General features: G+C 39.8%; 1 protein-coding gene across 9 annotated transcripts in view; it reads right to left on the bottom strand.

The window, feature by feature from the left end:
• TPST2 (tyrosylprotein sulfotransferase 2) overlaps nucleotides 1–27,747 on the bottom strand; it is an 87,385-nt gene that overhangs the window by 36,685 nt on the left and 22,953 nt on the right. For 4 of the 9 annotated variants that reach the window (XM_089651725.1, XM_089651720.1, XM_089651719.1 and 1 more), the window contains exon 3: nucleotides 2,235–2,328. The gene's annotated coding sequence lies outside the window, so the exon portion shown is untranslated. Of the gene's footprint in view, nucleotides 1–2,230; nucleotides 2,329–2,714; nucleotides 2,844–17,034; nucleotides 17,110–27,747 lie in introns of those variants that run through there. The other 5 variants (XM_089651724.1, XM_089651718.1, XM_089651723.1 and 2 more) reach the window with 4 other exon arrangements.

Genomic DNA, 27,747 nt, shown 5'->3' with positions numbered 1-27,747 from the left:
AAAGCCAGACCAGTTCTGGAAAAAGTATGCTTTACACGCATGAAATATTAATCTGTACCAGAATGACGAGAAGAAAAAAACGTGTGGAGAAGGCTTAGAACAGCTCATGATCCAAAACACACAACGTCATCTGTAAAATATGGTGGAGACAGTGTGATGGCATGGGCATGCATGGCTTCCAGTGGCACTGGGTCATTGGTGGTTATTGATGATGTGACAGAAGCAGCCAGATGAATTCTGCAGTAATTAGAGATATACTGTCAGCCCAGATTCAGCCAAATGCAGCAAAGTTGATTGGACGCCACTTCACAGTACAGATGGACAATGATCCAAAACACGCTGTAAAAGCAACCCAGGAGCTTTTGAAGGAAAAGAAGTGGAATATTCTGCAATGGCCGAGTCAATAACCTGATCTCAACCCAATTGAGCATGCATTTTACTTGCTGAAGGCAAATCAAAGGCAGAAAGACCCACAAAGAACAAATGAAGACAGCTGCAGTTAGAGTTGCCTGGCAAAGCATCAGAAAGGAGGAAACCCAGTCTTTGGTAATGTCCATGGGTTTCAGACTTCAGGCAGTCATTGCCAGTAAAGGATTCTCAACAAAATATTAAAAATGAACATTTTATTTATGATTATATTAATTTGTCCAATTACATTTGAGCCCCTGAAATGGAGGGACTGTGTATAACAATGGTTGCAGTTCCTAAAATTTGAACTTGGTATTTATGTTCAACCCCTTGAAATAAAAGCTGAAAGTCTGCACTTCAAATTCATTTGGATTGTTTCATTCTAATTTTTTCTGGTGGCATACATAGCCAAAAGTATAAAAATTGTGCCTGTGTCCAAATATATATGGACCTAACTGTATGTTAGTTTGTAAAATGACAATTATTATCAGACTGTTATGGAGAAAAGTTCAGCTTTAAAGACACATGGCTTTTATGTGAGGGGATCCCTACCCGGGTAATCACAGGATGGAGTTTTGTATGTCTGGATACAGGAATAGCTATAACCTAGGCATCGACCATGTTCCTGTGGCTGTCGCCATAGTAGATTACAGGAATGCAGCAACATGCTTTGTGTGTTTTTGGCAGAAAAAGTAGACAGGAATGCATCAACTGGGAGGCAGCTACCTCATCTTTATGTGACCAAGTCTAGATAGGAGGAGAAAAACAGCTAAGGTCAAATAGCTTGCGCTGAGAAAACACTAAAGACAAATATAATAGGAGCACTACTTTAAAGTGAATAATTATTCATTTTTATGCCTATAAAACTGCATTGTATGATTCGCATTTACTAAGGGCCTGGAACTGGTGTTAATATACAGTGAAACCCTGTTTTACCTTATCCACAATGTTGGGCCTACTAGAATTTCAGGCTTCACCCATCACAGTGGACATACCCCCAAAGGGTTTTTAAGTGTCTGGGAACCATAGAAATGGACCATGGTGCTGTATCTGTATAACACCCTATGCCTAACTACACATATTGCACTTCTTGCCAGGGTTAGAGTTTAACATGGCAATGCTCACAGCAAACATTACAGGTTGTCCCCACATAATGGTGTCCAGTTACAGTCCTGGAGAAAACAGTGAGTGATAGCAATTTGGATACTGCTAGATAGCCTGTGCCAATAAGCAGTCGGATCTTGGAAGAAGTGTCAGATAACAAAAACTGAGTACTTAGAAACAAAAGTACTTCTCTAGAGAACAGGTCCATCACCTGAGGACACTACAAAAAAAAAAAAAAAAAAAGGCGTCTCAGTCATAGGTACTATATGAGTATTCACTAGGGCCGGCCCTAACAAATTTTTGTTTGCCAGTGTCCAATCACCTGAATGTAGCATACATATAACCCATTGTCTATGAATAGGAGTCCTGTGCCCTGTACTGTACAGGTAGGATACAAATTTTGCCTTTAGTTCTACTTTAACATACAATTATTTAGGGAGTCAGGAAAAAAAAATACTTAATTATTACTAACACACACACATTTTTTTCAACTTCAGTTTAGTTAAATAGTATACAAGAACATAGTACACTAAACAGTTTAGCTAGTAGTCGATACATGTTATCTAACTTAGGGAAGCTTGCTTAACTGATTTACTTGCAGAAAAGAAAGGCAAGCTCTGCCACACTATCCTTATAATATCCTCTCAATCCATCTAAATTCAGTCAATTATTAATGACATGGGAAAATGATCTCCATTTAATTATCAAATATTTATACCTGCCTTGCCATTATAAAAAACCATATACTTTCAGATCAACCCACAGCGGTGCAGTCATCTTCAGACAGTGTATCTCTGTGGTTTTAAAATGCACATTCTGAAAAAGATAAACAGTAGCACACATTCAGTAACTGGACAATTTTATTATACAGTATATTAGAAATAAACCACAAAAGCAGAAAAACACAGAGATGACATTCTATTACATATCAGACAAGGTACAGTGTTAATGTCGTCTATGCAACTGCAGCAGATTATAACCCCATAAAAAAGAGAAAAGCAAACACTTTGAATTGCAAGTTAGGATTAAATATTTTATTAACATTACCAGTCCTATATTTCAATTTTCATCTGTAACATCTCAATTAAATATTTATGTTTCTGATGCTAAATTAAGTTGTGAGATATATTTATTACAAATGAATTTGTACTTAAAGTTGTGCAAGTTCATGTCATAATGTGCCAGTACATTATGAGACTTACCTTACAACGAAGCCCTCCCGTGTCGTGCTGTCACTGCTGACAGAGCTTCCATTTTACCAGGTTTTCCAGGTTCATGGGCTCCAGCTGTTTGAATGGCCAAGCCACGATGACATCAGTCCCATGTATGTGCGAGAGCCATGGTCGCAGCACAGCGCTCTGAAGAGACAGCATGTCGTCCTTTCAGAGAGCAGTGTACATGCACCAGTAACATCACTGGCTGCAAAAGTAGTGAATATCGACTAAATGGTGCACGTTCAGGAGATATTACTTGTACCTATAGGTAAGCTTTATTATAAGCTTACTTGTAGGTACAAGTGAGCAAGCGGTGTTTACTACTGCTTTAAAATCACTTGCAATTTCCATTAATGTCGACTTGTGCAGGGCACAAGTGGAGTAACCACTGTGAATAATACAATGTCCCCCCAGTGAATAATACAATGTCCCAATATTGCATCCACTGTAACATTACATTTACACAAAATGAATCTGGTGTTATAGACTGGCCCAGATTTACACCCGTCAGACCAGTGCCCAACTTGTCACTCTGCAAACACTCAGTTTGGCAGGAACTAGTTATTGAAGGTTGGCTTCTTTGAAGCACGTTCAGAATACTGAAATGGCTGAAATTCATACTTTTTCTGGAGGCTGCTGCTTCCCTTCAAAAGGAAGTTGGTCACATGATCTCTGGTGAAGAAGAGATCAGTCAATTCAGATTATCCCTTTCAAAAGAAAACCACAAGACCAAATACCTGGGCGTTCAGGTATGCAGCCAGCATAGATGTGAACTACATTTTCTCCGGGAAACATTTTTCTGCCTGTCCATTAAAAAAGCAGCAAATAAAAAAAAAACTTTATTCTGACATTTGATAACAGCAGCAATTAAAAGGTTTAGAATCTAGAAATGTCTAAAAGTTATATACATGTACAAAAATATGTTAAAAAAATACATGCATTAAAAATTATATACCTGTTTAAAGTAAAGAATCAATTATGAAGTTACCTGCGGATTATAAGAGGCTGCTGAGCTTACTTGAGGAAAGGTTATAGAACCTTTTCCAATTGCTCCTGTTTTTCCCTTAGTGGTATTAATGATGGTTGCAATATTTGAACCTTGCTGTGGCCAATAAAGTATTTACCTATTTCTATCAGTCTACAGGCCAGTCCTTTTTCTTCTTTCTTGGCAGTAAGTGGTCCTCTCTCTTGGAATGAGATATCCAGTCTGAACCGACCGATATTGGGACCATGTGTACCCAGCTTAAGTGCATTTTCAGACAAAGGGCAATTATTTCTTCTGCCCCTTTACCCATGTCCCTGCTAAGCTTGTGCCATGACCGCTGCCCCAGGTTTCCTGTTTCAGGATGACTCCTTTCTCCTGCAGTGTCCTATGGAACCATCTTTGTATGCAAAGACTAGGGATGTGTCTCTCTACACTGTGTGCATCAAAGAAAACACAACCCTATAGCCTAGTATGGTAAGGCACTCTTCTACTCCTCCCCCCTACTCCAAGCTTACACTCTGACGGAGGACTGCAGTGAGCAACAGGTTCAGGGAAGCAGTACAGAGAGAGAGCCTGAGCCAGCAGCACTGGAAAGTGTAAACTGCACATGCTGGGATAAGAATCTAACAAATTGTTTACTAATGAATGTTTGAGTCCTCATGCACACTGGACGTTTTTACAGCTGCTGTTTTTGGCTTTTGACGTTTTTTTTCTACAGCCAATAAACTACCCAGCATGTTATCCTATGTGCCCATGCATACATAGACTGTAATCAATGTTTTTTGGCAGGGGTGTTTTTTGGCTGGGAAAAAAAAAACAGAACTAGTATGTTTCTAGCAGAGTTTTTTAGTTGTAAAAACACTCTAGCGCTGAAAAATGCGACAAAACGTGGCAAACCAGCGTTTGTAGACTTTCTTTGGTAAAAAACCCTGCAAACATGAAAAAACGCAAAAAGCGTGAATGCAAAAATGCTGAAAAACTTGCGTTTTTAACGTGACTTTACACAGTTGATGTTACCAGCATTACTAAAACGCCCAGTGTGCATGGAGTATTATGGTGCTCAATGTGAACACTAAGGGTTTAATACTACTCTAATCCAGATGAAGATTGTTTAACCCAATAACGGGAAGAGGAGAGACTAAGCAACTGAAAATAGATAGAGTGCATAGGATATGGAGATCCCAAAGAGTTACATCAGATACCCCAAGTGATGTGATTGTAAGGTTCCATTATTACGAAGAAAAAGAAATTTGGAAGAAGCTACGCGGGATACCAAATATAAAATATGGAGAAACGAACTTGCAAATTTTTGCAGACATATCACAGGAGACACTTGCCAGAAGATCTTTGAAACCACTGCTAGATCAGATAAGGGACAAATATGTCCGCTATACTTGGGATTGCCGGCATGCTTGATTAGGTGGAAGGACAGGAAACTGGAGAAACTGAGATTCCCAGAAGATTTAAGCGACTTTTGTGAAAAATTAGAAATACAGAACTTAGATATTAGTGAGTGGTCTGCATGGGGGAAAGAGATTGTAAGGTTAGAAGAGGAGACATGGCAACGAGTTTCAAAAAGAGATGGGGTGGGGTGGGGGGGAATGGCTGTGGAAGGGAGGTGAGAGGGGAATAGGAGGTTGCGGACCCAAGTATTGTGCTCCCCAACCCCCTACCTTTTTTTTTTGTTTATTTTTTTTCTTCTCTCTCCACTGCCTTACTCCTCACATTTGCCCTGTAATATTTCAGGGATAAAAGTCACTTCCTCCGAGGACAGGCTAAATGGGGCTCTTAGGTATGGGGAAAAAAATGTTTACTAGACAGGCTAGAGAGTGGAGAAAAAAAAAAAAAGATCAGGTAGGTGAGGGAGGAAGACGAAGTACCACGGCGGGAAGTAAGGAGGCCAAACATGCCGCCGAATTTCAGAGCCAAGTATGAGAGACCGGAGCCTGAAAGGGCGTGTGTGTTCAGAGTCTTACCCAGAAGAAGGAATCAACTGTGACAGTAGGTCACAGCTGATTCAAGGACCAAAAATAGGTCTTAAGGGTTTTCAAGAGGAGGGGGGTGGGTAAGAGGGAGGGATCGGGGGGGGGATGGTGGGAGAAAGGTGTGGGGTGTTGGGGAGAGAATAGTAAATGGGGAAGGTCTTCTTGTTCTTAATGTTGTTTACATATACCCTGGCAAGGGATACAAAGCGGAGAACAGACAAAATAGGAGGAAGGAATATTGTTAACTTTATGACATATAATGTACAAGGGCTGAACACTCCAACAAAAAGACACAGAGTTTTAAGGGAAATATACCAACGACCTATTGAAGTGGTCAAGCTATATTCTAAATATCTTCCAACTATGCAGACTCTCCAATAAGATGGGCAAAGGGAGTGGTGATAGGATTTGGAAAAAATATTAAATTTACTTTGGATGAAAGGTTGGCAGATCAAGCAGGCCGTTATTTATTTTTGAGAGGAAACCTGCAGGGAAGGGAGAGTACCTTAGCAAATATCTATTGCCCTAATAGAAATCCGATGGTGTCTTTGGAAGGCATATTGGGAAAACTAATAGACTTTAAAAGGAGTAGCCTCATTGTGGCAGGAGACTTAAATTTTTGCATGGATCCAGAGATGGATGCTTCATCATGTGCTCAGAGAGAGGGAGATAGGAGTCTAAAGAATGTCAGCTGATGGATGCTTGGAGGTTTAAGCACCCAAGGGAAAGAAACTTTACCTTCTCTGCGGTCCATAGGGTGTATTCAAGATTGGATTATATGTTGATTGAACACAGACTCAGAGTCTTTGGAGAAAACGAACAGATGTAATATCTTTATCGGACCATGCACCTGCCACAATGAGACTACGGTTTGGAAGGGAACAGAACAAAATAAACATGTGGCGAATAAATGAAACCATTTTACAAGACCCAGAAACGGAAATAAGAGTAAAGCAGGAAATAGAATATTTGAAGTTAAACGATTTCGAGGAGGTTTCTGTTGCCACTGTATAGGAAAAACATAAGGCCTATATAGTGGGTATACTGACTGCGATAAGGACAGAGAAAAAGAAAGAAGGGGGGGGGGGAGAAAATCAGGGTATTAACAGAAGAACTATTTCAGCTGGAGAAATTACATAAAAAGAAAATACAGATTTACAACAGGAGATAATATAAAAACGAGAGGAGTGAAAGGATCTCATGGAACAAGAAACAAGGAAGATTTTGAATAGGGTCTCGAAGGAAAGATATCGGTGAGGGAATAAAGCATGAAAACATCTAATGAAGAAACTGAAGGAAAAGAAATCAAGGAATTTTATTGAGAAGATTAAAAACGAAAAAAGGTGAAATGGTTTCTTTGACCACTGATATCGCTAACACATTTCAGAGATACTATAGCGGTCTATACGGAGCAGAATTTAAGAACCAGAAGGAGGAAGAGAGAAGGGGGAAAAGACAAATAAATCTAAACGAGGTCAGTCTACCTAGATTGGATGAAGCTAGATTGACAGCTTTAGATAGATTAATATCAAGAGAAGAAGTCAATTTAGCATTGAAGAGTACAGCTGTAGTAAGAGCCCCGGCCCTGATGAATTTACTGTAGGATATTATAAGAAGTTTAAAGAACACCTAGTCCCTAAACTGTGTTTATACATGAATGCATTGGAAGAGGAGACAGAGATGAGGGAGGAGTCATTTCAGGCATATATCACAGCAATACCCAAAGAAGGGAAAGATTGGTCTCAGTGTACCAGTTACAGACCTATATCTTTGTTGAATGTCGATACAAAATTATATGCGAAGGTATTAGCGAACATATTAGCAACAAGGATGAAAGAACTAATGCCTGATTTAATACACTTAGACTAAATGGGATTTTTCCCAGGCAGAGAAGGAAGGGATAATGGACCAAGAACAGTGCTTATCCTGCAAAAGAGTGGAAAAGGAGCGGTACCGAGGGTTATATTATCGGTGGATGTTGAAAAGGCCTTCGATAGAGTAGATTGCGGATTTATGATAGACACGCTAAAGAATTGGGCCCAGAATGATGTGGTAGATGAAAATTATATAGCAATCCATCAGACGCAGTGAAGGTCAATGGATCATTATCAAAGTTTTTTAGGATGTATAATGGAACTAGACAGGGACGTCCACTATCCCCGTTGCTGTTCGTGATTTCCTTGGAACCGCTATTAGCAACTGTAAGAAATAGTGTAGACATCAAAGGAATGAGGATAGGGGACATAGAGCATAAAGTGGCAGCATATGCAGATGATATGCTGTTTTATATTACAAACCTAGATTAACACTATCAAACTTAATGGAGTTATTATTGGATACGGCGAGTTATACTCTGAAATTTAACCCCTAAAAAATTGAGATTTTAAATATGTCCCAAAGGCCGAGAAACAAATCTTTCAAAAAGAATTCCCTTTTACATTGAGGGAAAAAGAAATAAAGCATCTGGGAATAAAATTAACATCTCCCATAAAAAATCGATATCAGATAAATTATATCCCATTAATAAATGAGATAAAGGATAATTTGAGAAAAATCTCCATGGGAATGCTGTCCTGGATAGGTCGGATAAATACTATTAAGATTACAGTACCAAAAGTTTTATATAAATGTAATATGCAATATACAGTGAAGGAAATAAGTATTTGATCCCCTGCTGATTTTGAATGTTTGCCCACTCACAAAGAAATGATCAGTCTAAAAATCGAATGGTAAGTGTATTGTAACACAGAGACAGAATAGCAACAAAAATTTCAAAAGAAATGCATATCTAACAAATTATGCACTGATTTGCATGTTCATGAGAGAAATAATTATTTGATCCCCTTTACAAAACATGTCTTAGTACTTGGTGGCAAATCCCTTGTTGGCAATCACAGAGGTCAGACGTTTCCTGTAGTTGGCCACCAGGTTTGCACACATGTCAGGAGGGACTTTGGCCCACTCCTCTTGGCAGATCCTCTCCAAGTCATTAAGGTTTGGTGGCTGACGTTTGGCAACTCGAACTTTCAGCTCCCTCCACAGATTTTCAATCGGATTAAGGTCTGGAGATTGGCTAGGCCACTCCAGGACCTTAATGTGCTTCTTCTTGAGCCACTCCTTTGTTGCCTTGTGTTTTGGGTCATTGTCATGCTGGAACACCCATCCACGACCCATTTTCAATGCCCTGGCTGAGGGAAGAAGGTTCTCACCCAAGATTTGACGGTACATTGCCCCTTTGATGCGGTGCAGTTGTCCTGTCCCCTTAGCAGAAAAACACCCCCAAAGCAGAATGTTTCCACCACCTTGTTTGACAGTTGGGATGGTGTTCTTGGGGTCATAGGTAGCATTCCTCCTCCAAACACGGCGAGTTGAGTTGATGCAAAAGAGCTCATCTGACCACAACACTTTTAACCAGTCCTCCTCTGCATCATTCAGATGTTCAGTGGCAAACTTCAGACGGGCCTGGACATGTGCTTTCTTGAGCAGAGGGACCTTGCGGGCACTGCAGGATTTCAATCCTCGTCAGCGTAGTGTGTTACCAATTGTTTTCATGGTGACTGTGGTCCCAGCTGCCTGGAGATCATTGACAAGATCCTCACGTGTAGTTCTGAGGTGATTCCTCACTGTTCTCATGATCATTGACACTCCACGAGGTGAGATCTTGCATGGTGCACCAGACCTAGGGAGACGGATTGAGTTGCGGATGATTGCACCAACTGTTGTCACCTTCTCACCAAGCTGCTTGGCGATAGTTTTGTAGCCCAGTCCAGCCTTGTGTAGGTCTACAATCTTGTCCCTGACATCCTTGGACAGCTCTTTGGTCTTTGCCATGGTGGAGAGTTTGGAATCTGATTGTTTGATTGTTCCTGTGGACAGGTGTCTTTTATACAAGTAACAAAATGAGATTAGCAGCACTCCCTTTAAGAGACTGCTTCTAATCTCAGTTTGTTACCTATATGAAAGACACCTGGTAGCCAGAAATCCTGCTGAATGATAGGGGATCAAATACTTATTTCCCTCATGAACATGCAAATCAGTGCATAATTTGTTAGACATGCATTTCTTTAGAATTTTTTGTTGCTATTCTGTCTCACAGTGTTACAATACACCAACCAATTGATTTTTAGACTGATCATTTCTTTGTGAGTGGGCAAACATTCATAATCAGCAGGGGATCAAATACTTATTTCCTTCACTGTATCTACCAGGGTCTTTTTTTAGGAGCCTTAAAAAAAATAATGCTCAGATATGTATGGGCTAATATAAAAAACTAAGAGTTGAATATGAAGTTTTATGCAGTAATAAAAAAAAAAAAGGATTAAATATGAGAGATATTATAATTCGGTGTTATTGTCGCAAATTGCAGATTGGATACATAACGTACGGGAGGAGATGTTGGGTGAATTGGAGAGTTCACTTAGTAAGGAACCATTAGATAAGAACATTTGGATACCACATGAGTACTGCACTTTGGATGAAGACACAAGCATTTTGACACGGAATGTATTAACCACTTGCTATCCAGAGGATTTACCCCCCCAGGCCTCTTTTTGCTATTCGGCGCTGCACTATTTCAACTGATAATTTCAGGGTCATGCAATGCTGTACCCAAACTAAATTTACGTCCTTTATTTCACACAAACAGAGCTTTCTTTCGGAGGTATTTGATCACCTGTGCGCTTTTTATTTTTCGCACTATAAACAAAAAAAAGATTGAAAATTTTAAAGATAAACAATATTTTTTACTTTCAGCTATAAAAAATATAGTAAACTCAAAGTCAGTCATAAATTTACGCCAAAATCTATTCTGCTACATTTTTGGCAAAAAAAAAAAAAAATCACAATAAGTGTATATTGATTGCTTTGTGTGAAAGCTATAGCGTCTAAAAACTATGCTATAGATACTGCAATTTATGCCATTTTTTGCTATACAACGCTGCACTAATTTAACTGAGAATTGCGCAGTCATGCAATACGGTACATAAATGAAATTTATGTCCTTTTTTTCACACAAATAGAGATTTCTTTTGGTGGTATTTGATTACCTGTGTGCTTTTTATTTTTGACGCTATAAACAAAAAAAGTTTAAAAATTTTTTTTTTAAAAGAAAAGTAACCTGATCTTTTCTCACTTTCTGTCATAAAAAACATCCAAAAAAACTAAAATTTTGTCATAAATTTAGGCCAAAAATGTATTCTGATACACGTTTTTGGTTAAAAAAATCCCAATAAGTGTATATTGATTGCCTTGAGTAAAAGTTATAGCATCTACAAACTATGGTATAGATAATGGAATTTACACATCACATTTCTTGAGGTGCTAAAATACCAGGACAGTACAAACACCCCCAAATGACCCCTTTTCGGAAAGTAGACACCCTAAGCTATCTGCTGAGAGGCATATGAAAGATTTAATTTTTTTTTCCATAAGTTTTTGGAAAATGACAAAAACATTTCTTTTTTACACAAAGTTGTAATTTAAATGATATATTTTTCACACAAGCCATATGTATATGATGAATTATACCCCAAAATACATTCTGCTACCTATATCGAGTATGGGGATACCACGTGTGGGAGACTTTTGGGAGCCTAGCCACATACAGGAGCCTGAAATCCAATGACCACTTTGAAAACCTGAAGGTGTGTAACTTCCATTTCACTTCCTCACTACCCATCACAGTTTCGGAGGCCCTGAAATGCCAGGATAACCCCCCCCAAATGACCCGTTTTGGAAAGTAGACACCCCAAGAAATTTAAAAAGAGATCTAACTCCTCTCACAAGGTCTTGAAATTGAAAAAATAAAAAAATAAAAAAAAATGTTTTTGTTTTCTTTCTTCATTTTCCAAAAACTTGTGGCAACAAACGAAATCTGCAAAATACTCACCGTGCGGCTTATCAAATTCTTTGGGGTGTCTATTTTCCAAAAAGGGGTCGTTTTGAGGGTGGGGGCATTTTATACCCAGCATTAGAAGTTTATGCCACACATCACTCACTCTTCTAACCACTTGAAGACCAAGCCTTTTCTGACACTTTTTGATAACATAGTACTGCAATTTTTCATGTCACATAGTACTGGGTGCTGCAATTTTTCATGTCATATAGTACTCGCACAGCGAGTTTTCAAACGCAGATCTTTTGCAAAAAATACACTTTTACTTTTAATGCACAAAAACACAATATACTGGTCAATTACTTGGTAAAATATAAAAGATGATGGTATGCTGAGTAAATGGATACCAAACATGACGTGCTTTAAAACTGCACATACACCGTGCAATGGCGACAATACATACATGTACTGCATACATTTTTAATATCCATAGGCAACGCTTTAAAAACCTTTACAAGCTAGGAGGTCTAGTGCTAAAATTACTGCCCTTGATCTGACATTCACAGCGATACCTCACATGCATGGTGAAACCGCTGTTTACATACCGGCACAGGGTCAACGCTCGGGCACGCGGATGCACGCCCGCGTGGGGGGGGGCGAAATTGCTTTTTTTTTGTTTGTTTTTAGTTATTTTGATTTTATTAATTATTTTTACAGGGTCCCTTTCATGTTTTTTTTTATCAATTTTAATGCTATCACAGGGAATGCAAATATCCCCTATAACTTTAATGGGCATTGTCATATATTCTTTTTTGAGAAATCTGGGGTCTATCAGACTATAGATATCTCCTCTGCCCTTACATTATCTAATCTCACCAAGATCGGTGTGATCAGATGCTTTTCCAATTTACAAACGGTGCTGTTTCTATCCTGTGAAACTGAAGTGATGAAATGCTCGTAGCTTCTGATTTCTTAAACTAGAGATGATGGGCACCATGCCAGTCTCCAATCAGCTCTATGGTCATCTGGCAGAAACACCGGCTGCATTCTCAGGTTTCCCCGATGACACGGGACTGCCCGAGAAGGCCGTGGAAGGCAGCGTATCGTCTCCAGCTGCTTGTAAAAGCAATCCTGCCACAAATTAGCCAGCAGGATTGCTTTTACATGGAAGCCGATCGCCAGCTGAAAAAAACGATACCAGGATGATGCCTTCAGTTGTAGGCATCATCCTGGTATAACCATTCCAAGCCCAGTGATGTACTAGTACGTTGCTGGTCCTTGTTGGATATATATATGCCATGTTCTTTTTTTTGTATACAGCCTGTGGGCTGAATGAAAAAAAGAAGAAATATCTGCCAGAAAAAAGTGTGGTATGTCCACCATTAGAATATACCGCCCTGCATCCACCCACTTCTAATGCTGAGCACACATTAGGTCACATGATGCCACATGCGCCAATTCCAAGATTGTACAACTGTCTAAATAGTGACCCGCTTAAATAAAAATTGTTCATGTATAAGTGGTACCCCATATGTAAAAAGGATGACATCAAGTCCAAAACTGTCTGACCACTACTCCCCATGTATTCTAGGCATCCGGGGGGGCTCCACATGACTATCTTTTCCCTTCTTAAATCCAAAACTTATAAGTATAGGCTGTTGCCCTGTCACAGGTCTTCTACATCTTGACCCCATATCTGGCACACTTGCTGGGGAGAAATTGTTTGAATGCAAGGTGGCCAGAAAAATGAATGAGGGACTCATCAACGCAGATGTTTTGCTGGGGAGTATAGACATCTGCAAATTTTTGGTTAAGGTGATTTACAAGGGGCTGCATTTTGTGGAGCCAGTAAAATCCAGGGTCACCCCGAGGACAACAGAGTGTGTTGTCGTTGAAATGCATAAAACACATTATACTCTCATATCTATGCCTAGCTATGGCAGCAAAGAACACGGGCATATGATGAACCGGGTCTGTGGACCCAATACAACTGCAATTAATTTTTTTAATTAATGCCCATGTTGAGGGTTAGGCCCCAAAAAAATTTAAATTTGGAAACCGTAATGGGTTTCCATGCGAATGGTCTGCAAGGCTTGAATTTGGGTTGGCGGTGATAAATTGTTGTGCATATAAATTGCTTTGATCCACAATCAATGCATACAGATCGCCTGTGAAAAACAGCTCCAAAAAAATCAAGGGGAGGAGTTAAATTTGTTGTTTCCACCTGAATTCCAGGTTGGGCAGTGAATGGGGGAATGGGGCTGCTGATTCTGCGACACTGCAGTTATGTGTGCAATGTATCAAGGGACAGTGACCTACTGACACTGCACTTGCTGGAGGAGAATGGGGGGGGGGGGTTGGTAAGCATAGGGGCTAAACACTGGTGCTGGCAGGTCCCGGGGCTGATCCTGCTAACGCTGTGTTTTTGGGGACACTATGCTAATGTGAACGAACGCTGGTATAGTGCTGACCTGATTAAAAGATATTGATCTGATCAGACACTACACTAGCAATAGAGGTTTATTTTGTATGAGCCTGGTCCTGGCAATCAAGGGGTGAAATCACACACACACACACGCACGCACACACACGTGATTTTGCACACCCGTGCCACCCTGCAGCAGTATTTCCGCTATAGGGCAGTCAGGAAGCAGTTAGTATTACGGCGCTGCGTTTCTTTAACTGACATTTGTGCGGTCATGCAACAGTGTGTCCAAATGAAATTTATGTCCTTTTTTTCCCATGAATTGAGCTTTCTTTCGGTGGTATTTGATCACCTGTGCGTTTTTTATTTTTTGCGCTACTAAAAAAAGAAGGACCAACAATTTTGAGAAAAAAAAACAATATTTTAGACTTTATATAAAACATATCCAGTAAAAAAATGTAAAATTCAAATTTAGTCATAAATTTAGGCCAAAATGTATTCTGCGACATGTTTTTGCTTAACAAAATCCCAATACGTGTAAATTAATTGGTTTACGTGAAAGTTAGAGTCTCTACAAATGCTAGTATATATACTGTTTTTTTTTTTATATATATATATATATATATATATATATATACTAATAATGGTGGCGATCAGCGACATATGGCGGGACGGCAGTGGACATTCTGACACCAGGGGGAACTTACTTAGGGTCACTGACATCCCCATTGACACCAATACAGTGATCAGTGAAAAAAAAAAAAGCACTGACACTGTACTAATGACACTGGGGAGGAAGGGGTTAACATTTGGAGGCAATCAAAGGATTAACTGTGTGATGGGAGTGTTTTACTAGGGGGTGGGGGGTGTCTGCTTCTTTGTAAGCACACTGATCAGTACGGCTGTGCTCAGCCATCCCGAGCAGTATGCCCAAACTGACAGAGAAGAAAGTTGCATTGTAAACAATGCAGCCCTCCTCCCAGTCGGTGTTTGCCAGTAATCACTGGGCTTCGGTGGGTAATCACTGGCCAGGACCTGGTGACTGACACCCGCAGCCATGGGTAGGGTGGCCACGCGACTCGTGCGCGCCCCCTACCCGGAGATGCAAAATCACGTGTATATATAGTGATTTTGTGCAGTGGTGCCGCCCTGCCGCAGTAGAAGTACTGTGGCTGGTTGGAAATCGGTTAAGGATCTGGATGAAATGCACAAGTAGAAGGACTGGAAGTTCAATTCATTGTCAATCCCGTTGGTGGAGCCAAGTTTTTCCCCCACACGGGAATGATAATATTTTAGGGAAATGGATAAATGATAGAAATGCACGTTTAAAAGATATTCTGGATAAGAGGGGCCTTAGGTTCTTTGCGCGATTTAAAAAATAAGAAGGAAATATTTTTTACACTGGATGAAGAAATGTATCCTTTAGAGCTTTAGCGTTTAGCTTAAATAGAATACAAAAACATGCTACCTCTAGGATTTATAAAGTCCTTACTGAAATAGATGGACCAGTATCCCAAATGTTTCTGGATAAGTGGGAAATGGAGCTTGGAACAAAATTGAACAAGCAACAAAAAAATAAAATGTTTAGATTAATACATGGGGCAGTAAACATGAATATAGTTGATATTAATTATAAATGTCTAGTAAGATGGCATATTACACCTAACGTGATGCATAAGCTAAAGCTAGAGGTCTCACTCCAGTGTTGGAGGAGATGTGGGAGTAAGGGTACAATGGCACATATTTGATGGGATTGCCCTAAAATACAGGCATTTTGGAGGGAGATAATTCAATATATAAAAGAGATACTGAATATTAGTGTACCTTTAGACCCGTGGGTTTGCCCATTTAAAAAATCAGAGCTCTCAGTGAAGCAAAATAAAAATTTGATACTGTTCCATCTTTTAAATGCAGTCAAAAGCCTCATTACTAAATACTGGCAAAAAAATAGAGCCTCAAAAAATAAAAGGGGTAAACAGGGCGATGGGAAATTTGATGATAATTAAATATGATTTTCTGTATTTTATGTTTGATATAAAGTGGATCTGTATTATAAAATTAATAAAAAAATATAATTGAAAAAAAAAATATTGAGAGGTGCCTAGAGGTGTCTGCACATACCTACAAAAGTGGCATCCTCAACCCCACTTTTAAACTTAAAGTGTGAAGAAGTTCTGACAGGGAAAGCTCCGGCATTTTCCAATTATAATGAAGGTTACCTGCCCATCCCTTCCTCATGCACAATTTTTTTGTGCTACTGAGGCTGTCCATTGCAGTGAATGAGCCTAAAATAATGCGTGGGGATAAGACACACATACATGCTCTAAATCCCTGTCTTTATAAGCCTTTACTGAATAAAGTCACAAAACAATTGTGGTGCGTAAATTATTTCATGATTAGCAACTGTGGACAAGCGTAACAGTGTGCATACTCTCTAAGTCTTCTTGGCCATTCTCCAAGTGGCTTCAAAAGACAGGTCATAAGACACTTCCTTCTCTATGCATCAAATACTTTAAGACTTGACTCAGAATGAAATAAACTGGTAATAAGTAAAATTTGTAAAGTATCAACTGACAAGACTGTTTTTGCCACATGGACACTGTGACGTGCTAAAAATCAGCATTCCTTGCTGATGTGTGCATTTTTTTTTACATTAGTTGCACACTACACTGGATAAAAAACAAGCTCCAGGCCAAAACCTGCACCTGCACATCATATGGATATTTCTTCTATATGAGAAATACTATATTCCATGGACAGAATCTTCAGTCTGAAATTATTTCTACGGATATTGCTTCCAGCTGTTTTAGTGCACAAGCCTAAAAATAGATTTAAAAAGTATTAAATAAAAGCAGATGTTGGGGCTTTGATAAATAAAAGTAGAAAAATACTGTCAAATCAGCCAGTTCAGCTATGGCCACTATATTAAGTAAAAGCTGTACTTTCCCCCACATATAAATGTGTGTTCAGCGCGTATGTGTATATCTACCAAGATAGATAGATATTTATATTTTATCTATCTGCACACACACACACACTGTATACACATTCTGATTAGCCATAGCTCTATGATTACCCACCTAATATTGAGTAGGTCCGCCAGGGGACTATACTGTTGACCCAATCTACTTGTCCTTCATGACAATCTTCTTGTCCTGATAAAAAAAAAAAAAAACTCAAACCAAAACCCTATTTAAATCTGAGGTGCTTTTAGAAATAACTTAAATAAAGGAATGCGCTAAAACCAAAACTATTCCTAATTTAGTGTAGAAACATTAGTGCAAAAGATATATATCTATTATCAAAAAATATCAAAATTATGTGCAAAACTATTTTTTAGTGCATAAGTAATTGAAATAATAAAATTTGTGAATATAAAAATTGTCCAATTTTGAACTTCTTCAAATGTCCAAACAAATCCTTTTCAAATTCAAGTGCTCTCAAAGAAATTGTGCCAAAATCCACCACAAAAGTAAAGTTGGGTAACTAACTCAACTTCTCAGGTGTGATGATCAATAGCTACACAATCATCCATAAGGTAGGTATCCACCACTCAATATAATGGTTCCAGGAGCATTATATCACTCTCTCTTTTTATATCTCTCCACCGAGGTCATGTTTGGGAATGAAAGAAAAAATCATGGTGCAGCCAGTTTTTTTAGAAAAGTATCCAACAATTTAATAAAGATTTGCACTCACAAAAAGGGTGTCTTCACCGACACCAGTATAACAGCATAAAACAGCAAATGGTATAACAGTCTCCTGCTCCCCGCACACTCACTACAGCGCTCGTGACTTAATCCTCTCCACAGACGTCAGCATCCAGCAAGCCAAGCCCTACTAGTTTCGTCATGAATGACGTCTTCAAGGGGCGGTCAAAGAGGACCACAGCAGGGTTAAAACGGGGAAAAGTAACCCACCTGCCAGGAGCCGGAACCACATGTCCCGAGTGTCAGGCAATATTAATTGCGCACCCCTGGTGTGGATGTAGTAGAGAATTATAACTATCGGGGGGTGAACATAGATAATAAATTGGATTGGGGTAAGAACACTGAAGTGCTCTACAGGAAGGGCCAGAGCTGCCTCAATCTTTTTTGCAGTAGGCATCATCCTGGTATAACCAGTTCAACCCTGCAATGTACCGGTATATCACTGGGGCAGAAGTCGTTAATAAAGTATTCCTAATCTAAATTGGGATTCATTAGAAACATTTTACTAAAAAATATTCTAACAGCAATAGCAAAGTATGGTGGGGCACCGCCTTGCTGAAACCACATTTTATGTAGTTTCAACAAACTAATTTTATCTAAGCGAGAGAGGATAAAAGATTGTAACATACAGATATGCTCCTCCTGTTACATTGCTCTCTTTCATACATGAGGATGAGTTCAATGTGATTTTGGATATGAAATAGAAAGAATTTCCATCTTCACATAAAATAAAATGCATACACATACATACACATAAATGCAGCTATATGGTATAGGCACCAGCTGTCTGATTTGATTGAACAGAACAGACTTTTTGCTAACTGTACATAATCTTTACACAAATATATGTGATCACCTTAAATTTAAATAATTTTACCAATGAATGCTAAATATTTAGGTGCTTCTTTACTAGCCCACTCCCTCACTGCAAGTCTATGAGCTCTGACTGAGGGAAGGAGGCTGTTGCTCAAAATCTCACAAATGCCCCATTCATCCTCTCCTAAATACAATGCAGTCGTCCTGTCCCCTTCGCAGAAAAGCACCCCCAAAGCATGATGTTACCACCCCCATGCTTCACAGTAGGGATGGTGTTCTTGGGATGCAACTCATCCTTTTTCCTCCAAACACGACGAGTGAAGTTTAGACCAAAAAGTTCTACTTTGGTCTCATCTGACCACATGACTTTCTCCCATGCCTCCTCTGGATCATCCAGATGGTCATTGGCAAATTTCAGACGGGCCTGGACATGTGATGACTTGAGCAGGGGAACCTTCCGCGCAATGCATGATTTGAAACCATGACGGCGTAGTGTTCTACCGACAGTGACCTTTGAAACTGTGGTCCCAGCTCTCTTCATGTCATTGACCAGCTCCTCCCTTGTAGTTCTGGGCTGATTCCTCACCTTTCTTATCATCAGTGATACCCCACGAGGTGAGATCTTGCATGGAGCTCCAGTCCGAGGGAGACTGACAGTCGTCTTTAGCCTCTTCCATTTTCTAACAATTGCTCCAACAGTTGATCTATTTTCACCAAGCTGCTTGGCAATTGCCCCATATCCCTTTCCAGCCTTGTGGAGGTCCACAATTTTGTCTCTGGTGTCTTTTGACAGCTCTTTCGTCTTGCCCATGGTAGTAGTTGGCGTCTGACTGGCTGTGGGGTGGACAGGTGTCTTTTAAAAGCTCAGACAGGTGCTACTAAGTTAGATTGAGTGGAGTAGAGGTGGACTTTTTAAAGGCACAGTAACAGGTCTTTGAGAGCCAGAATTCTTGCTGTTTCTTAGGTGTTCAAATACTTATGTTCAGCAGTGCAAGACAAATAAATTCTTTAAAAATCATACAATGTGATTTCCTGAATTTTTTTTTAATTCGGTCTCTCCGAGTGGGAATGCACCTACAATGTGAATTTCAGACCCCTCCATGATTTCTAAGTAAGAGAACTTGCAAAATCGTAGGGTGCTCAAATACTTCTGTTCCTCACTGTATTTTCTCCATATATTCAGGTGTTACTAAACCCACAACAGAAAAATCAGTCTGTATATGTAGTAAAGCATGCACTTTGGAACCTAACGAGTTCATCTTCTGCATTGTGTAAAAAAGCTATTTGATCCTCCCCTTTTTCTACTGTCCCCAATCTATATGCTGATAGTACAAAGCTCTAGAAGTTACTCTGCACATGCTCAGTTTGGTGTGTAATGCTAGAGTGTTTTTTTTTTTCTTTGGGAGGGTGTATGTGATCAGCATGGCACTGTACAGGCAGAGGGTCAGGGGTTATGCAGCCTCATATGACAGTCAGAGGAGAATGAAAACTCCTACAAGCTTTAACCAGTGCACAGCTGGCAGAAGTCACAAGACTGCTTTATACTACTGATGAGAAAAGGTATTTAGCAGTTTATATTTACTACAATAATTGCATTTCCATTTTGTGTGTATTGTGGGAGACTGGATATAGTGAATGCAGGGTCATGGGATTAGTAACACTAAGTTCTGAACTATTAATTTGTTAGGTAAACAGATGAGAATGAGACTTTGCATATGAATTCTTCAAACTTATGACTTTTGGCAGGCAGCAGATGGTTCAGCCCTAAAGTAAAAGAAGCAGCTTTCTGGTGGCCCACTTTACGCTAGATGCTGTGAAACAGATCTCACTAGCAGGAAGATTATATTATCCAGACTTAAAGCTTATGCTTATATGCAAGGAGATATAAGCGAGCGCTACCCAAAAAGACAGCCGCTAGAACACCAAAAGGTAACCAAGAAAACCTTCCAAAATAAGTATCAATACAGTAGGTGCAGTGCTAGGATGAAGTATACAACATTTATGCATATATAGATAGAAATAAATTAATAAAGTGCAATATACATATATGTAAAGTGCATCAATAAATATAAAAGTGCAAGGTAAAAGTATCACCACGTGGTGACTGTAATAGTGAAAAATTGTCCCAAATAATAATGCAGAACGTGAGGATCTCATAAGATCACAATCAATGTGTATAGGTATCTGATCTGGGGGGTGACAGATGATGTGTCTAAATAGTGCGCACTCACCAGAAAACGCGTTTTAAACACGCATTTGAGATTATTTCTGTCTCATCAGGTAAAACTCAGGTCATCTGCTCCCAGGTCAGGCCAGGTTCCTATACACCAGGTGTCACAGCGTCTGGTCACATCTGTGTTAGATTCTCTGGGTTCCTTGGTATGTATCACCACTTGAGGTCATCTCTAGAATAGGCTCTGCGAATGACCCATGCGTATGCTGCCATGGAGTACAAAACACGTCCAGCGCTGACACCTGCTCACTCTAAGCCCACGTGTGCTAGTTGTTTGCTTCCGCTTCCCACGTGGACTCTCTCTGCATTAACACTGTGTTAAAGCTTACGCTTATTTGGCCTTTATTTTGTATTGTCCTGGTTCCTCCCCCTTGTTATTAACATGCTAAAGATATTTTTAAATAAAACTCTTCAGTTTTCATTGCATACCTTACTTTAGACTTAGGTGATATCACTGTGGCTCTGTGCTTCTTTAGGCAGTGCAGGCAGATAAAGGCTGGTGGGAGGGGTCAGCAAGGTGCGTTATATAGATTCTTGAAAACATTACAGCACCCTTACTATCCCACTCTTCTCAAGAGGCCCTAGCTGTGATGCAAGCAGTGGGATGGGTTTTGTGAGGAGTTACACAAATATCCAACTACCTTATCCACTTGAGCTCCGGAAGGTTTTACCCCCTTATGACCAAGCCATTTGTTTCCTATACAGCACTGCACTACTTTAACAGGTAATTGCGCAGTAATGCAATGCCATACCCAATTGAAATTTATATAATTTTTTTTTTTTTTTTACACAATGCAAAAAAACTTTCATTTTATGGTTTTTGATCAGCGTGTTTTTTTATTTTTTGTGATAAAAAAAAAAAGACCAAAAACGTTTGGAAAATTTTTTTTAAAAAAATGTATTTTTATTTTCAGCTATTAAACATGTCCAACAAAAAAATGTAAAAAAAAATCTAATTTCTTCATAAATTGTGACCAAAATGCATTCTGCTACACGTCCAATATAAAAAAAATCCCAATAAGTGTATATTGGTTGGTTTGTGTGAAAGTTATAGCATCTACAAACTATATGTACTAGATTTTTTTTCTTAAATACTATTAATAACGGTGATCAGCGACTTTTAATGGGACTGCAATACTATGGTGGGCAGTCTGACACTAACTAACACTGGGGGAACGGATTAACTGCCACTGACATCACACCAGTGACAATAATACATTGATCAGTGATATTATACATTCTCACTGTACTAAGGACACTGGCTGGGGAGGGGTTAACGTCTAAAATGATCAAGGGGTTAAATGTGTGCCTAACTATCTATGTGTAATGTATGTAAAGTGTTCTGCTTTAACTAACACAGAGATCTCTTAGTAAACACAGAACTCTGGGCTGTGATTGTACACAGCCAATCAGCAGGTCCGTTTTTGCGTTTTTTGCATAAGATTAAAACCAAACATTTTTTGGCCTGAAGATTACATAAAATTCCCAAACATAATGTCACTTCTGAGCTTGGACAAGAAGGGGTGGGGAGTGGACGTGTCCGCTCTCCTCCCTTCCCTCTAGCCGCCGGCGGTGAGCCAGTCTCGGGCCCGCAGATGGGCAAGCGGAGCCCGGGAGACAGAGGGTGGGGGAGCTTCACATGGGGGGGCGGTAGAGGCTGGCACTGTGTGGGCTCACAGGTGAGCCCTGCTGCTTGGCCGCAGCAGGGCTGAAGGTAAAGAAACTACCAATAGAAATTCAACATCCCTGGTCGGGTAAAAAAAAAAATGCACCTCTCTATTGAAAGGAATGTGAAATATGGTAAAAATGCATAATAAAAACGCAACACATCTGTGGGAAGTGCTTTGTCCATTCCAGAGATATGGGTGAAAAACGCAATGCAAACACATGAACAATAAAATGCACCTTGGCAAAAAGGCATATGCACTTTTGATACCGAGCAATGTGAAAACAGCCTAAGGAGACTGAATCACATGCCATCTCATCTGTGGGAGCCAGAACAAAAATGCACATTATGTGAACATTCCTCAGGTGGAAACCACCTGCACTCCTATAGAAAATTATGTTCTAAGAAGCCAACACCTCTAATTAATATTGCAGACACCTTACCCCAGATAAAGTCCTTTGTGACAAGACACATAGGGCAAAGTTTAATGACATAATCACATTCTTTTAACAAAAAAGTTTTTAAGGATTACACTACATGCTGCGTTCTTCTTCTCCGAGATATGGGGAAAACTCTGAGGTGGTGGTACAATGATATCTCCAGGATTATAGGGGTTTAAGCACTTTTGATCTTTCCAAAGTATTTTGGTTAAAGTGCTACTAAAGCCTATGGCTTCTGCTGCTGCAACGAGTCTCCAGTGAAAAGAGGAAGAGAAGGGAGAGGAATTGCAGTGGGGCACAGCAATCAGACAGGAGACAGCGGATAAGTGTTTAGGGTGGGAAGGGGGGTAGAACAAGTAGATAAGTAGGCTTTTTTTAACCTTAAAAAGGAGAAGTATAGCCAAAGCTCATTAGGCTGTACTTCTCCTGTGGAGATGCAGGCAATGCATTTAGGTTAAAAAAAAAAAAACAAAAACAAAAAAAAAAAAACACTTAGACCTTAGAACCACTTTAGTGTCTAAGAGAGGAGAATTTTTTCCATCCGAGTGTATGTGTCACATGGTGGGACTTTATTAATCCATAATGATCTGTTATTTTGGAAAGTTCTTGGATCATGCTTGGAGGAATTTTGTTGTGTTTAAAACTAACTAGACTTCAAGCCTGGGTTCACACTGATGTGGTGCGGCATATCGCATGTGATTTGCACAGGAACCACACTGCATTCCTATGCAAATTCTGTGCGGTGCGATTTGAGCCATACATTTTATATGGCTCAAATTGCACCGCATCAAAAAAAGTGCAGGACCCTTTTCTTGGTCCACACTAGTATCGGATCGCAAGGGTATTCACACCCATGCAATCTGATTCTGCATATCGCACCACATTTTGCGGAACAATTTTGGGGTGTTGTTAACTCAACTTACACACCCGCAGTGGTTCGCATGAACGTGGTGCGATTGTGATGCAGTGTGGAATTTGCACAGAAACCGCTGCGAATTCCGCACCGGATCAGTGTGAACCCAGGCTGAGTGAAGCAACTTATGCACTGGGTGTATATCCAAGTGTACACTGCGGAGAAGGTAACAGTTTTTGTCTGTGGGCTATTTCCACTATGATATCAATGTTTCATTTTTGATGGTATATATTGAACAGTTATTAGGTTCATTTTATTTTATAGGTTTGAATTTTAAACTTTTTTCAGCACTGCACTTATAGCATATTTATTATAAAAGTGAACCTGCTGCTTTCCCTGTAGACTGGAGGTAAAACAAAACTCCATCTCACCTAGTATAGAGGGGCCTAATAAATCACACACCGAGTGCAAGGGAGGATGACTTACATATTGGAGTGACCTGCATTCTGAAGCTTTGCCTTTTGATGATCAAAGGATTAAAGCAATAATGTAACAATCCCTTTCATCCTAGTCGTGATTGACAAAATGATCAGCAAAACATTTGAACAATGCTGTAATGTCTTTATTTGCAAGTTGCAGGAGTATCTGCACAAGGTAACAAACTGTAAATGGGAGGAACAAAGGCATTATTATGTACAAAAGCTGATTTGCTGTCTGATTTACACAGGAACAGGAAGTTGCATGAGCAACTTTGTTATAGGAGTTAAAGCCTGGTGAAAAATTGATTTTGTACTAACAAAAACATAGGCCTATGCAGAACATAGGAAAACAATGAGTTACCCTCTCTCTTTGTGACCGACTGAGTTTTGTCTGAAGTTCTCTTTCCAGAAGAACTGAAGCTACCAGCCAGATATCTTTAACAATGCAACCAAGTTCAGTTGCAATCCAACTCAAAGTCGTATGAGCCATTAAGGTGATAGTAAAAGGTTCATTTTTTTTTAATTGAAGATTAATAAATAAAAAGTTTATACTTACCTGCTCTATGCAAGGATATGGACAGAGCAGCCCCTTATCACCTAATCTGGGGTCCCACACCAGCAGTGTCTGCTACTCCTCTCCTGAGTTTTCCCCCTCAGCAAGCTGTGTGCTATGGGGGCACAAGAGCAGGCAAGCACCTGAGTTGGGCCGTGTGCATCCATAGACACAAACAGTGTGACTTTTCCCCACCCTCCCAAACTGGATTTGGCTGCAAGGAGCCAATAGCTGCAAATAGGCGTAGAGCTGGAACAAGAAAGGATTCAGGTAAGTATTTGGGGAGAAGGAAGGGTAATGAAACAGGCAGTGGAAGGTTTGTCACTTTAATGCATTTAGGTAAAAAATAAAATAAAAAAAAACACCTCTTCAATTTAGAACCACAAGCACATCTGATAATTGCTCACAGTTTGTTTATACTGCTCCTCTAACTGGGATTTATCAACTAATGATCAAGAGGTAAATGTGGCCTATTATACAGACTTTTAATTTTACAAGTACTATTATCACACCACAATGCTCAAAAATAAGTCCCAGGTTTGAACTATCTAGTGTTCTGTACCAATGAACCTCAAAACCACTAAAAATAGCATTGGTGTCTAACTTCACACCAGAGAAAACCCGTTTCATTGCCGTGAAGAAGAATAAGGTCATATCCCAAAGTAAAGTTCTTTTATCCATTTAGCCTACTTGCACTCCATTGCAGAAGTGCAGTAAAAATGCATATGCAGGGGCGGACTGACAACTCATGGGGCCCCCGGGCAATAGGCGATCATGGGGCCCCTGTGTCCTTGCCCAAACTCAAAAAAAGCCTATGAAAAAGGTACCAGGGGCATCTCATGGGGCCCCCTACTGACCCCGGGCTCTCAGGCAGTGCCCGAGTTTCCAAATGGTCAGTCCGCTCCTGTGCATATGCATTTTTGCCGTGTTTCCGGTGCGTATTGCACCTGTAAAAAAAGGACATACGTCTCAAAAAAAAAAACACACCAAAAACATGTACACAAGCATGTTTCACAAGCTTACCTCAACTTAACCATTTCAATATCGAGCACTTTTACTCCCTTCCTGCTCAGGCCAATTTTCAGCTTTCAGTGCTCTCACACTTTGAATGACAATTGCATGGTCATGCAGCGCTGTGCCCACAGCAAATTTTTATCATGGTGTTCACACAACTAGAGCTTTCTTTTGGTGGTATTTAATCACCACAGTTTTTTTTCATTTCTTGCTAAATTAATGGAAAAAGGTCGAAAAGTTTGAAAAAAAACCCTACACATTTTTCTTTATTTTCTGTTATAAAATATTGCAAATAAATAATTGTTCTTCATAATTGTTTCTTTGGTGAAAATAACCCAAATCAGTCTGTAGGAAAGTTACAGAGTCCACAAACTATGGTATATATCTGGAAATCGATCAATCCTGATGTAAAATTGTCAGACAGTACAGTATCCCCCAAATTACCCCTATTTGCAAAGTAGAAAGTCCAAGGTATTTAGTAAGAGGCAAAGTTGTATTTTTTTTGGAAAATGAAGACTTTTTTTTTTTCTTACATACTGTCACCAGTGCAGTACAGTGTCATCATATAAGTGGTGTGGCGGTGATCAAGGTCACTGACTGGTGACCGTACGGAAAAAAAAATAATACATTTAAAAAATTTTTTTTTTTTTTTACAATTCATTCAGGTTTTTTTGTTCAGGATTAGCCACAGCTAATCGCATGAAACAGATGGGCTGTTATTGACCCAGTCTGTATAAGTGATCACCGTGGCATGAAAGGAAGCCATCCATTGTCTATAGGTTATATGCTACTGGCAACGGGCTGTTTGTTAGGTTATGAATCTCAACTATTTTATGTTTTTGTTGGTGTCCCATTCTGTTATATGCACTTTATGTGTTTTAAGTTCTATCTCGCTAATGGATTGTGTACGTTTTTTTGCAATAGACCGTGATTTTTGTTTTTAAATATGCTATTTATGTATGTATTGTCTTACCACCTATATACGATATGTTTTTTTTCCCTTCATTGGGATATATTAACCTATTGGCGACATTAATATGCATACTCTCAGTATGACACCCATGTGCGTACCCTCAGAATTACGCCCACTTATTATCCAGCAATTATTTTGGGGAATATACTTATTTCCTTCCACATTAATGTGGGTGTTTTTTCCCAGCTGTTCCGATTGATTATATACTTGCAATGCTTACAGGACACAGTCCTGGACGGACTATGGCAAAATGGCGCTCGAGCAGCCATTTCCGCTCTTCGGGAGTATGGCGCGGACGCAGTGCGCATGCGCCGGCCAGTACATGCTGATACGCACGTAACGCGCATGCGCGGCGTGCAGCAAGATGGCGCACGCACTGCGCATGCGCGAACAAATGATTAGGACTATAAATATACATGAAGCACGGCACTGGCGTGATGGCCAGCCTTTCTGAAGAAGTGCTTTTTCCCTTTAACATGCAAACATGTTAAAGGGGCCATTCCGCTGTGACGTCTTGCCGCCGGCACCTAGCACAGGTCCGGCAGCCATCTTTTAATTGTGAATGGTCAGTATACCTTTTTTTGTACATCTGTTTTTATCTTCACACCACGTGGATTATTTAATAAAGTGAATCATTTTAAACTACTACACTATGGGCCATTTTTTGGTTGGCTCCTTGGCGAGCTAACGTTAATTTTTAGAGCCCATCCTAGAGGACATCACATGAGCTGAATCACATGTGGCACCATTCCAGAGGAGGGAGCTGTTCCAATATTAGCTGACAAGCATCCACCCATCCATTAAGGAGACCTCTGGCTGGATTCCATTCGCACACACCAAGGGAGACCTCTCTGTAGCTGCCTACCCCCCAGAGGGAGGAAAGTCCGTTAAAACGGCCCAACTCATCCATCCCATCCTGAGAGGAGGACCTCTGGTCTTTTTAGCGCTGCACTTTTAGGAATGTTAGTTTTTCTGAGGTTTTTACTTGGTTACCTTTATGTACATCAGCTGCTAAATTATTAAGCGCTCACTGATTATATATTTTATTGGGCCAGT

This window comes from Staurois parvus, unplaced genomic scaffold (assembly GCF_062004578.1).
Source record: "Staurois parvus isolate SC_StPar_1 unplaced genomic scaffold, SC_StPar_1.0 ptg000661l, whole genome shotgun sequence".
Classification (NCBI taxonomy): domain Eukaryota; kingdom Metazoa; phylum Chordata; class Amphibia; order Anura; family Ranidae; genus Staurois; species Staurois parvus.
This window is presented reverse-complemented; position numbering and strand designations above follow the sequence as displayed.